A 12,807-nucleotide genomic window follows, 5' to 3' on the forward strand; every position below is an offset into this window, starting at 1 on the left:
TCGGTACTAGATTTGTGTGTTAGTCTAAGGGTAAGGATGTGATCATTTTTTTAGTTGGCTTAGATAGCAACATATTTGATGCCAGTCCACTCAAAAAGGATTCTAGAGTTGTTTTGATTTGCATGATCATGTTCTTGATGTGTGGAGGACCATACTTGCTTGCTTGATATTGAGATTTTGGGAGATTGCTTGGAAAAGGGTTGAAAAATTGCATACTTCAGGTAGTTTTCTCCCAATGCTTATTTCTAATATTGGTACCTCTTTTGTGAGAATGAGCTTAATGTTTGTGGGTATTGTAATACCCCTAATTTTAAAAATGATAGTCCTGGCATTTATTTTAATTATTTATGTGTGTTTGTACTAAATTTATTGTTTAAATTGTATTTTGTTTATTTAAATAAATTATTTACTTGATTAATTGCATTACTTGAATTAAATTGTTTTAAATATTTGTTTAATTAATTATTTGCTTGATTATTTGCATTTCGTGAATTAATTATTTTAAATAAAACGGTTTTATAATTTAGAGTTTAGTTTATTTAGCCGACACAGGTTTTAATTAAGTTCTATGGGCCGATTAGGATTTAGTTATGGCTTGAATTAATTTAGGGTTTGGTATAACTCTATAAATATATGGGTATACATCTGCCTAGGGTTTTTGTAAACCCTACTCACCACCTTCAGTAACAGAGTCACGTAACAGAGTCATAGAGAGAGTTGTGAGGGCTGAGAAACAGAGAGGGAGCTTGTGTGGTTTACAGAGAGAAACTTTAGGAGATTAAGGGAGGGATTCAAGGATGAGTTCTGGTCTTAACTAGGAGTGGCAGTGGTTGATAACAACAAGTTGACGTTGCCGGAGTTTATAGAGACGACAGTTAGAGTTTTTGATTCAAACTCTCAGAGGCAAGTCTTGTTCTTCTCTATCTCTTTAATCTGTGTTCTATGCATGTTTAGGAAGACTCTAGGGATTAAATTAAGGCTTAATTATAACCTTTATGCATATTTAATCAATGTTTAAATTCATGGAATTGAACCTGTTCTTCGTTGTTTCAGAAAGATAGTAAATAAACTGTAGTTCTGTAACCCTGCTCCGTTGTGTAGTAATTTATTTTCAATTCAAGTTTTGATGGTATATCATTGTTTTACAATCAATCTGGAACTAAATTAGACCTTAAAACATGCACTAAAAGTTACTACAAGAACTGGTACTCACAGAAATCAAAGAAGACGACAAAACGGACGAAGTTGTTAAGGGGAAAAAGGAACATGCTCTTAAAACCCCTTAGAGCCGGCTCCTAGAAGGTTGGAGCCGGCTCTTAGTTGTTGTCGAGCCGGCTATAAGGAGCCTAGAGCTAGCTCTGAAGGAACAAAGAGCAGGCTCTTTAATTTCTAGAGCCTGCTCTCTCTTAAACTGTCCAAAAACTGAGTTTTATGGTCCGTTTGGCTGAGGTTTGAATTTCTAAAATTATTTGAAAGCTACTGAAGGTTGTAATATAATTTTTAAGACTTATAAAAGTGTTGGGGAACAAGCCTACATTCAAATGATGAGGATGGAATTAATCCGAATTTAGATAGAGAGCTGGTAGGAGGATGATTAGAAAATTAACTGTCTGTGGGTTACTGTTTTTGGAATTTTAATTTCTCTGCCAAATCTTAAACTGCTATTCATGTTTTTATTGTGATACAAGCATATAGTAGTATAGTTAGTTGGATACATGGATGGAATTAACTGATGGTTTAAACTGGATATGGATTGCATCAGTTATAGTATTGTTGGAGAAGTAGATTGCATACTTTTGTTTTGTCATTTAACGGACTGGAATTGGGATTTTTGTTTAATACTGTTTTAATTATATTTAGACAGTTTTATAAGTATAGTAAATTCTTGGAATTAGCCATGTTTGGTTGGAAGTAAATTGATACAACAGTTCAGTTAATTTTATCAATTAGTGGATTTGATGCATGATGTAAATGTTATGTTTCATAATTAGCAAATTTAATGGTTGGAATATAATTTCTAGGCCTGGACTGGATGCCTAAGTTTTATAATTATGGATTAATTTGGTTTGTGCATATTTTGGGAGTTGGGTTGATGACTATCTAGTATTGTTTTATCAACTCTATTAACTAGAGGATGGTATGTACCGGTATGGGACGGTGACATACTAGGTATGGACTAATTCCAACACTAAGTCCTACCTAATTTGGATTAAGGTATGGATTAATCATAAAGGTTAAGTCCATCACCTACATGTGTCATATCAATTGTGAATTGTATGACTTACTATGGTTTCAGGATAGATTTGTTATACATATATCAGACCACTACATAGATGGATGGTATATTATATTAAGAGGAGTATGGACTTTATATATATATTATATGGTGCCGTGGTATGAGCTTGAGTCTCATGACCATGGTTAGGGCGCGTATATCGCCTAGGATGGATAACTGGACATAGGTGTTGTTCCCTGGTAGGTCTAGGTACTCATGCCCACCTTAGGGTGCGTATTCGCATGTTGCCTTCTATTCAGGCTGAGATAGACCTACTGGACTAGCGAGCGTCCTATAGTGTGTACTATATACATATATGGACTACTCTAGATATTGTTGAGTCTTCCTAGGATGTATCTGCGTATCAAATTACTGTTTGGGTTGTAGTAGATCAGGACTTGCATATGAGCCTGACCCACTCCTTTATTTTTTAGGTGTTCGTCAGTTCTAGGGTTAGAGCTTGGACGTGCTGAGTAGATACAGCTATTCATTCCTCCGATTATGTAGGAATCTTCTCTATATTAGCTTTGGATTTTATATTTATTTATTATTTCAGTTTTGGTTGGAGAATTTTTAATAAGGGGTCCAATGAATGAATTCCCGAGTTGTAAACTTATGGAGTTTTGGATTAATGGATTTTGGTATTTATATTTTAAGGATTTTCAGTTAGCATTCCTTCAGTTTATTATCTTTATTTCTTATTTCGTCTTGTATTCTGTGTTCAATTACATATTAATTGTTTGATATCCCTCAGGTTTGGGCCTGGGCCAAATCAACCCGTGTTTTAGATCGAGGGGTATCACAGGTATCATTTCAAAAAACCCTCACGAGACTTCACTCGTCCACTAGGAGTAACCTAGGGGTTTAAAAGGCTTGTTACATATGCTAAATGCAATCATGTTCCCTATGAAAGTGGTGTTATCTATTTATTGCTTTCTAGTCATAGTTGTATAGTTATTCATTTCATTCTTTTACTTTGTAGTTCATTGCTAGGGACTAACAATATTTAAGTTTGAGGGTGTGATGAGCGCTGAAAAGTGCGCATTTAAACCCTTTAAGCGAGGGTATTTTAGTCCATTCATCTATCTTTATTTACCCGTTTTAGTACTTATTTGTGTTTTTGTCTATTTCAGGACAATAATGTTAAAACAAGCTAAAAATGGTTTCTTACGGCCTTTTTGGAGTCAAACTAAGTGTTGGTGAGAATCTGGAGGGAAAAGAGGCTGATGCTGAAAAACTGCCAAGTTGGATCAATCGATCCCAGATCAATCGAAAGTTGGATCGATTGAACCCAGATCGATCGAAAAAAAGTGAGATCAATCGAACTCTGATCGATCGAACTTTTCTCTAATCGATCGAACTGTTCACGAAAGTTATTAAAAAGCATATATGAATTTCATTTCGAACCAACTCGGGCAGAGCTTGAAAGGGAAGATCCTAGGGCCGAGTTCTCACATATTTGGGCTCTCAAAGCCTTGTATATAAGAGGGATTCAACCATTTTTGTAGAGAGATATATATTTTCACATTGTGATTTCTATATTGTTGTAGCTTTCTCTCTCTAGAAAGTTAGAGATTAGGGTTAGAAGAGAAGAGGGAAGTGGAGGCACATCTCAAGAACACATCTCTAGATCCATTCACTCACTCTTTCTAGAGCTTCGAAGAAGAAGAAGAAGAAGATGGAGCCATGTTTGGAGCTTGCCCATGACCACATCCACCTCCTCAATGATTGGCTAGATTTATACTTTGGGCTTGGATGAGCCCTAAGTCTTGTGTAATCTAAACTCTTGTATTTCTATTTTTGGGGATTTATATATATATTGTTGTGATTAGTGCTTAGCCTTGTGATTGTTGATTTAATTCTTGCTTATGATTCTCTATTTTAATTACATGTTATCTTATGTGTGATTATTTGGGGAATTGATCTCTACACTAGATTCTCTATGTTGGTTGCATGTCTATGTGTAATTAATTAAGGATTTAGTGATGGCTAAGCATGGGTTTTCATTGAATGGGTTTGTCAATTAATTTGATGGATTATACTTATGCTTGATGGGTGTTCTACAATTTAATTTATGCTTGTAGGTAGGTAAATAATCTATACTTGATTTGATATTCCATGGCTTATTATTGCAAATTCCATGATTCTTTAGATTGATGTGTGCTACAATTGTAATTAGTTTGACGGGTCATGCTTAGATTTGATGGATTGCTCTACACTTAGTTGATTTGTTGGTTAGTGATGAGCGCTGAAAAGTGCGCATTTAAACCCTTTAAGCTTATGTATTCTAGGACCTTTATCTATCTTATTTTCCTACTTTAGATTGATTTCATGTTATTTTCGTTTTCAGGCACTTATCCCCAAAATAAGCTAATTCAGCCAAATAAGAGCATAATTGAAGCAATCTTGAGATGAATGAAAGAAATGAACAAGTGGAAGCAAAATGAAGTAAGTGGTGGAAGTTCAGCAAAGTTCGATCGATCACAGAATTTCTTCGATCGATCTGACATAAATCGATCTCTACACTCCAAGATGGATCCAAGCTCTTTTGTTCTTATCCAAAGATCCCATAATGTTCGATCGATCCAACCTTTATTAGATCGATCCAAAAGATTCCATCTTATCCTGTTGTACCACCCCACCTACCACCTTTGTCTTTTTCCCAAAATATCTCAAAAATATCTCAGATTTGTCTTTATCCAAAAAGGCGCCGCCATGGGAAGATCGATCTAGCCAAAGTTTGATAGATCTCAGCAAAGTTCGATCAATCTCAGCATAGGTTCGATCGACCGAACCCTTTCAAGTGCGAATTAAATTAATTTCCAGCTCATTAAAAGTTGTCTCATGGTGCAATCATTGGAGAAGCCCTAGTGTACGAGCCTAGACCATTGAGAGTGACATTTGAGCTACCTATATAAGGATTATGAGCCACTTTTACATATAGAGGTTAGGAGGTTTTTATGCTTTATGGTTTTTAGATACAACATTTGATATCATTCTTAGAGAAGAAGAAAAGAGAAGAGGAGGCTAGAGACACATTCTTGGGAGGTCTTCCATCTACCTTAAGAAGAAGAGCATTTCTACCATGGAGATAGCCCTTGAGGGTTGGAGGACACCATCCATGAGTGGCTAGACATCCTCTTGGGGCTAGAGTTAGCCCTAAGCATGCTTTCTTTACCTTAATTTATGTATTTTTGAGGGAATTTGTGTTGTAATACATGTTTTGACATTGTTATAAACATAGATCTTTTTTATTCAATGATTTGTGTGGTTTAATTCTTCCAATTGATCATTTCATTCTATTCATATGTCTATGTATGCTAGAATAGATGGTCATGTGTTTATCTCTAACTCTTGTGTTATTGATGCATGTCTATGTGTGTTAATACTATAGATCTAGAGATTGTCAAGACATAGTGCTTAATAGAATACTCTTGTGGTTTATTTGATGGTTCATACTCATTTCTTGATGGATTGTGCCTCTCCCTTAGTTTAATTAGTTTAATTTTCATGTCATCAGTTTAGATGTAGTGTATTTACCTTAGTTATTAAATGGGAGGACAATCCATGCTTGTTGTTTGATCTTCCATACTTATGAATGCAAATAGTATATTTCTCTAATCATGTGATGTGTTTGGATTGTGAGCTTAAAGGAATGATTAATGGCTTAGTTTGTTATATTGTGCTATTCATTGTGTTGTTTGGACAATATATACTTAATTGGTCTCCATGCTTATTGAAACAACCACACACACTCACTATTGTTACAACATATATTTTCCCTCTCATTAATTATGGATTGAGTGTATAGAAAAGTGATGCTTAGTGGTGACGTCTAAGTCCCAAGACCTCTCTCTCTTGTTTTCTTTATCCTTTAATTACTTGTTTTATATTGAGCTTGTTTAGTCTTAATTGTAGTTTAATCAACCAAACGAACCATATTTTGATCACTCGACCTACTAACCCTAATCTTGTTTCCATAGTACACGACCCACCAATCCCTTGGGACAATCCCTACTCACCCTAGCTATATTTTTAGTTAGATATAGTAGTAGCTTTTATAAATTTAAAACTTGGCTACATTGTACACTCACACTCTTAGTTCATATCTCACCAAAACGACCACCAGTTAGGTAGACAATTCATACATGAATTTGATGGTCCATGCTTAATATTGCAATTGGTAGTCGCATTTTGTTCACAACAATGTATTCCCCATTAATGAAAAGCAAGTGGTTAATTACATGAGCTTAGTGGTGATTCCAACACCCTAAGACCTCTCTTCATATCTCTTAAATCCCTATCTCTCACTAGTTTACTTTAATTGCATTTTAATTTCCTTGCATCTTAGTTTAATCAACCAATCTCTATCTTTTGCAATCAATTGATATATTAGAGTTGAAGTTAAATTCCAACACGTATAATCTCTGTGGACGATCCTTACTCACTATACTTCATTAGTTTTAGTAATGGTTTTATAAATGTAAATTTGACTAGAAAGACTTCCGAAACCACAATCTTATTTTGACCTTGCGAAGCGACCTCTTGCATTAAAAAGTTCACTTTCTAAACACTTGGAAAGGGGCTCGTCAAAAATCTTCTGCGAAAATTAAACATAAGATTTGTTAATGCTTAAATGATCACAGTATACTTTATAGCATAATTCTATCAAAAGCAGAAGATATAACAAACTGAAGAAAGATATAACTTGACATGAAAAGGTGAAGATTTGAATAATTTCTTGCTACACATTTTCTTTTAGTAAGTAGGTAATTAAGGAACACATTTTAATATTGATTCCTGAAAAAACATAGCTTATTAAGAAGATCCAACAAGGAAAACTAATATCAAACTCGTACCTATTATTGTCACATATCTCGTATATCTATATAATTTGTAAATTTACAAAATTTTAGGGATATTTTAATCTTTTAATCCGATTGTTTAGGTAAAAGAGTTGTTTTGACAAAGTCAAAGGGTATTTATGTCATTTTATAAGGTGTCAAAACTGTTCAACTAACGGTTGGGGTGTGAGTGAAAAACGGAACAAAAGTTTGTAATGTAAGTGATAATTATTTTCGAAAGATGATTGAGGGTGATACTTGGCCAAACCTGAGAGGGTGTAAGTAAAATTAACCTATTTAATTTTATTTTATGTTTGTGACACACACCAAATCAAACAGTTTTTTTCTCTCTGAATCAAAATCATATTAATTGAATGCTTGATATTCCACCATATTCTATGTGGTTTGACACCCTCTAAGTAACCCTATCCTTTAAAGGATTCATTCTATTGCGAGTGGTAATTTTATTGACAACAATTTTTTGCGCCATTACTGCGGACTGTGTAACGGTTTATTGAGTTTACAATTAGTTCTGTTTTGATTTATAGTTTTCGGAATTTCTGATATCTTATCTTTTTTCTTTTTCTTTTCAAGTTCAGGAATCTAGCAGCGAGGACGAAGACGCCTAAAGAATAGAAGCTTTAGTTTCTGGACCTTCTGTGAGTTATTGTTGTTTTCGTTACTTGAAATTTTTATTTTTGTTACTGTTTGTGCAATTAGACATAGTGTATGTTAAGTCGTCATTCTTTGTCAAAACCAACACTTGAATACGACCCTGAACTAGAGAAAACTTTTAGGCAAATTAGAAGACCTAAACAAAATTCTGACTTGTTAGGAGAATTCTCAAAGACAGATATAGCTGATGATACTAATGCACCAGGAGCACGTGTGCCACCCGCACCTGCTCCCCCACAAATGAGGAATCATTACATTCCTACATCATATACATCCCCATCGTGCTTTTAATTTCCACAGTCTGATGCAACCCACTTTGAGATCAAGCTTACTATGATCCAAATGCTTCCTACATTCCATGGGTTTGCAATAGAGGATTCTTATAAGCACTTGGATGTGTTTCTAGAATTGTGTTCGATTACCAAGTTATCCATTCTTTCAGATGATGCATTTAAGATGCGACTTTTTCAGTTTTCTCTTAAGGACAAGGCAAGAACCTGGTTACATGCCGTACCAAATAATTCTATATTTATATGGGACATATTGCAACAGGAGTTCTTGAGAAAGTACTATATTATGGGTTTTACCACACAAATGGGAATAGAGATCATGGCGTTCTCCCAAATCCCGGGTGAATAACTCTATGATTCATAGGAAAGGTATAATGATCCACTGAGGAAATGTCTACATAATGATATTGCTAAATGGCACTTAGTGCAGATCTTCTATGACAAATTATTTGATCCACATAGGAACATGGTTGATGCCTCCAGTAATGGAGCTTTCTTTTAGAAGAGTGCAGCTGACGCTTGGGAACTGTTTAAGGCCCTAAGTGAAAATTCTATGTAGCATGCTTCTTCTTCTAGGTCAAGGTATATTCCTAGTATCCATAAGGTTGAAAATCTTTAAGAAGTCGATAAATCTAGGGAGTTAGCCACTCAAATGGAAGTGTTGAACTGAAAGTTTGACCAAGTTTTATTAGTTGTCAGTGCTCTTAATTCTTCTTAGCACTCCTCTTTGCCAAAGGAGGTGTGTTCTGTCTGCGCTAATCCATCGCATTTTTTGGATAGTTGTATTTTCGTGGGCAATCTTCTGAAAATCCCCAAGAGCAGCTGCATTCTCCAATCAGGGTTACAATCCATATTCCAATACATATAACTTTTGCTAGAGAAATCATCCCAATCTATCATGGCGGAATCGAAGCCAAGGCACTACTATTCCCCAATCTTAGAGACAGTAAAAAAATTCACCCAATCCTCTACCCCAAAATAATTCTTTCAATCAATCTTCTATATATCGTCCCCCTCAGTTTAAAAATCAATCTAATCCAACTCATCCTCCTAAGTATTCATCTGTTTTTGAAGATCAAGTATTAAGTACTCTTGCTGAAGTTAAAGCAAATACCCAACTTCTTCATACTCATTCTCAAGCCATAGCTAAGCTAGAGGCTCAAATTGGGCAAATTGTGAGTACTCTATCTCGTAGAGAGAAAAGAAAGCCGCCTAGTCAGCAAATGACCAACCCGAAAGGGCATATTTACATGATTGATGACATTAATCCTTCAAGTAGTCATTATGAGCAAGTTCAGGCCATCACCACTTTGAGGAGTGGAACAGTAATAAATAATCAAGTTGAGAAACAATGCAAAGAAAAAGATAGGCGTAAGATTCCCATCATTTGAAATCTACATCCCATAGATGTTCCCTCAAATACTGCTCCATCGGGCTCCAAATGAGTTGAAGGTGAAGTAACTTTTACATCTGCTCCTAACCTTGAGATAGCTTATAAGCCAAAAATGCCTTTTCCTCAACGTCTCAAAGAACCCTCCTACCTTACTAAGCAAGGGCAGAAAATTCAAGACATGATGGAGGTCTTTAAATAGGTCAAAGTCAATATCCATCTCCTTATAGCTATCAAACAAATCCCAGCCTATGCAAAATTTCTAAAAGACTTGTGCACCCAAAAGAGAAAATCAAAAATCCAAGTCTCTAAGAAAATTTATCTTATCGAGCAAGTCAGTGTTATCATTCAGCATAGCACTCTTTCTAAGTTCAAAGATCATGATGCTTCTACCATTTCGTACATCACTGGAAATAATGTGATAGACCGAACACTTCTTGATCTTGGAGCGAGTGTTAATCTTCTTCCTTACTCGGTGTATGAGAAACTAAGCTTAGGAGAGCTTAAACCCATGTCGGTTGTATTGGAACTTGCTAATCGATCTATGAAGCAACCACGTGGGATCATTGAAGATGTTCTTATTAAAATGGATAAGTTATATTTTCTGGTTGACTTTCTTGTCCTAGATACAGAGCCTGTCCACAATCCTAGTAGATGTATTCATGTGATCCTCGGTCGTCCATTCTTGGTTACAACAAATGCTACATTAACTGTAGGACTGGGGCTATGGATATTTCTTTTGGGGACATGAAGGTCAATTAAACATCTTCAATGGCACCCCATATTCCTCAAAAAAAGACGAGTATTTCCTTCTTGATGTCATTGACAGGGATTCAATCACCGTCTTTCCAGTTAGAGAACTTCCACCTTTGATATCTTCTCATCAGTGTCCTTCTCAGGAGTTTTCTCACAACCTTGAGCCTAATCCACCACCGGATAAGCTTGAGTACTAATTCTTCGGTCCTAATGAAACCAAACCAATTTCCATTGCTTCACATTCCACAAGAACCCACATGACTGGTTTTAGGATAAGAGAGGTAGTTGAGTTGTTGGATACAGGCTAGGGAGTGGTGTACCGTCGAGCTGGTAACGTTAAACTTAGCATTTGCGTCGAGCTAGCAACATTAAACCTAGCATTTGTGGGTTTGTACTTTAGTTCGATTTGTTTTATTTTCTTTTTCTTTTTCTTCTCTATCTTCTTTTGTTTTCTAGGTTTTTATTTTATATTCTAGGTTCTTAGTGTATTTGTGTATTTTTATTTTATTTATTTTAGATTAGGTTAGTTTAGGTTATTTTTGATGAAAAAATACAAAATAAAAAATTTCTCATGAATCTTTGTTTTGCATGCTTGATATTGTGAGGTGATTTCTTATTCTTTTTTATCTTTGTTCACTCTCACGTGGTGGTGTCTAGTTGCTTTCCTTGACAGGTTTTTGCATTCAAGTTTGGGGGCACCATCTTGCTTGACAATTGCCTATGCTTTGGATGGTTTACTTTGATATTCATCACTTCTATGGTAATATTGTTCTAACCCTTGTTCTAATTTTGTTCTCATTGCACATTGAGGATACTATGCAGTTCAAGTTTGGAGGTAAGGTAATATAATTGCAAGTTATAGTGAAAAATTTAATAAATTTTAAATTTTTTTTAAAATTTGCAATCTGCATGATAGAGTTGAGAGCATGTGATTTTAGCATGAGTTTTGAATCTGTTGTTGTGTTATGATATTTATAAGCAGTCTGAAGTTGGTTAAAGATGGCTTGTATGCCGAATTTCTGTTAATTGAGAATTTTTGAAATTTTTTTATATTAGTTGGTGGCCTATGGTCCATTTTGTCATGATAACTGCAGTTTGATAATTTTGATCTCTAGAATACTTCACTTTACACATGTTCACACTTACATGCATTCTGTGGGGTATAAACTTAAAATCTTGTTTTGTTTTGTGTTAAACTGAGATGAGTATGTGAATTTGATATTTTTGAGAACCGAGATATAAAAATGGTATGCATGCAATAAAAATGAAAAGAGTTTTTTCATCGAGTAATTGGAACTCTAACCTCATTAAGTATTGAGGACTCACACAGAAAAGTGAAAGAGACAAAATAAAAATAAACAAAAGGTTAAGTTTGGGTCTGTAGCCTAGATTGCTTTAGCAATTAAGTCCTTAGGGGTGTTTTGACACTTAGTGCCTAAAACCATCTGGTTTAGGAGTCATTGGCTGAAAACTCATTATACAAGTGATTTAGAGAATTTAAGAGACCTGAGCATTACACAGTACCCTATTTGAAGAAAAAAAATTAAAAAATGAGTGATGAATAAAATTAAAGCATACCTGGGAAAATAAGAAAAATACCTTGGAGATCGGGATTTGAATAATTTACTTGTGAATTGAGGGATGGCATGAAACAGATATGAGTATGGAGAGTAAGCCACATGTTTAAAACTATAGGTTTACTTATAAAAAAAGCTTTTGGGGATTGAGATTGTTGAATATGTGATTAAACTGACATATAGGGACCATGATTGCTGATATAATGTTAAAAGTTTGAAATTTTTCCTGAGTAATATAGTTCCTTATACTTGTTGTTTTCTATTGATTGATGCATTGCTGGGACATTATGATATGAAAACAGGTTTGTATATCCAAGCCCCTAAACGTGTGTATGTTAAGACATTAAGTAGTACTTCTATCAAGTTTTAGACTAATTTGTGTTTACTTCGTGTTTATAGGTACTTTCCCAAAGAAATGGTTAAAGCCAAAATTTTATGATAAAAAAAACTGATATTGAAGCTCACAGAGTCGTTGCTGATTATCTTAAGCAAGCTTGGAGTCAAAATGGTGATTTTGGAAAACTTTAAGTGCCAAAGCTTGAGCATAAGTTCCACAACTCGAGCACAAAGTCAACTGAAGCAAGAAAAATAAGGCCCAAAAGCTTGAGTAGAGACTCAAGGTGCTCGAGCCTTTGCAAAAGGGCTCGAGCAGAAATTGCCTCAGAATATAAAAAGGCGCTTCGGAAGTTCTATGTTGCCAAACCTCGAGCAGAAGTCAAAAAGCTCGAGCAGAAACCAAAAAGCTCAAGCAAAAGTCCTAAAGTTTGAGCACCCAAGCAAGCTGATCGAGCACCATGAAGAAATATCCCAAAATTATTCTAAGAGTTGATGAAAAAGACGTTTCGAAGAAGATTTGAACAAAATTAACTAAGTATGGAATTCCTGCTTGAGCACAGTCCAAAAGGCTCAAGCAAAAGCTTTTCTGCTCGACCCTTTGTTGCTAAGTCAAAATTCTAAGTTATGGAATTTATTCTAATTAAGTCATAATTCATCCCAGACA

The sequence above is a fragment of the Cornus florida genome, unplaced genomic scaffold (assembly GCF_030987335.1).
Source record: "Cornus florida cultivar Cherokee Brave unplaced genomic scaffold, ASM3098733v1 CherokeeBrave_3.0.0_Hap2_Chr04, whole genome shotgun sequence".
Taxonomy (NCBI): Eukaryota; Viridiplantae; Streptophyta; class Magnoliopsida; order Cornales; family Cornaceae; genus Cornus; species Cornus florida.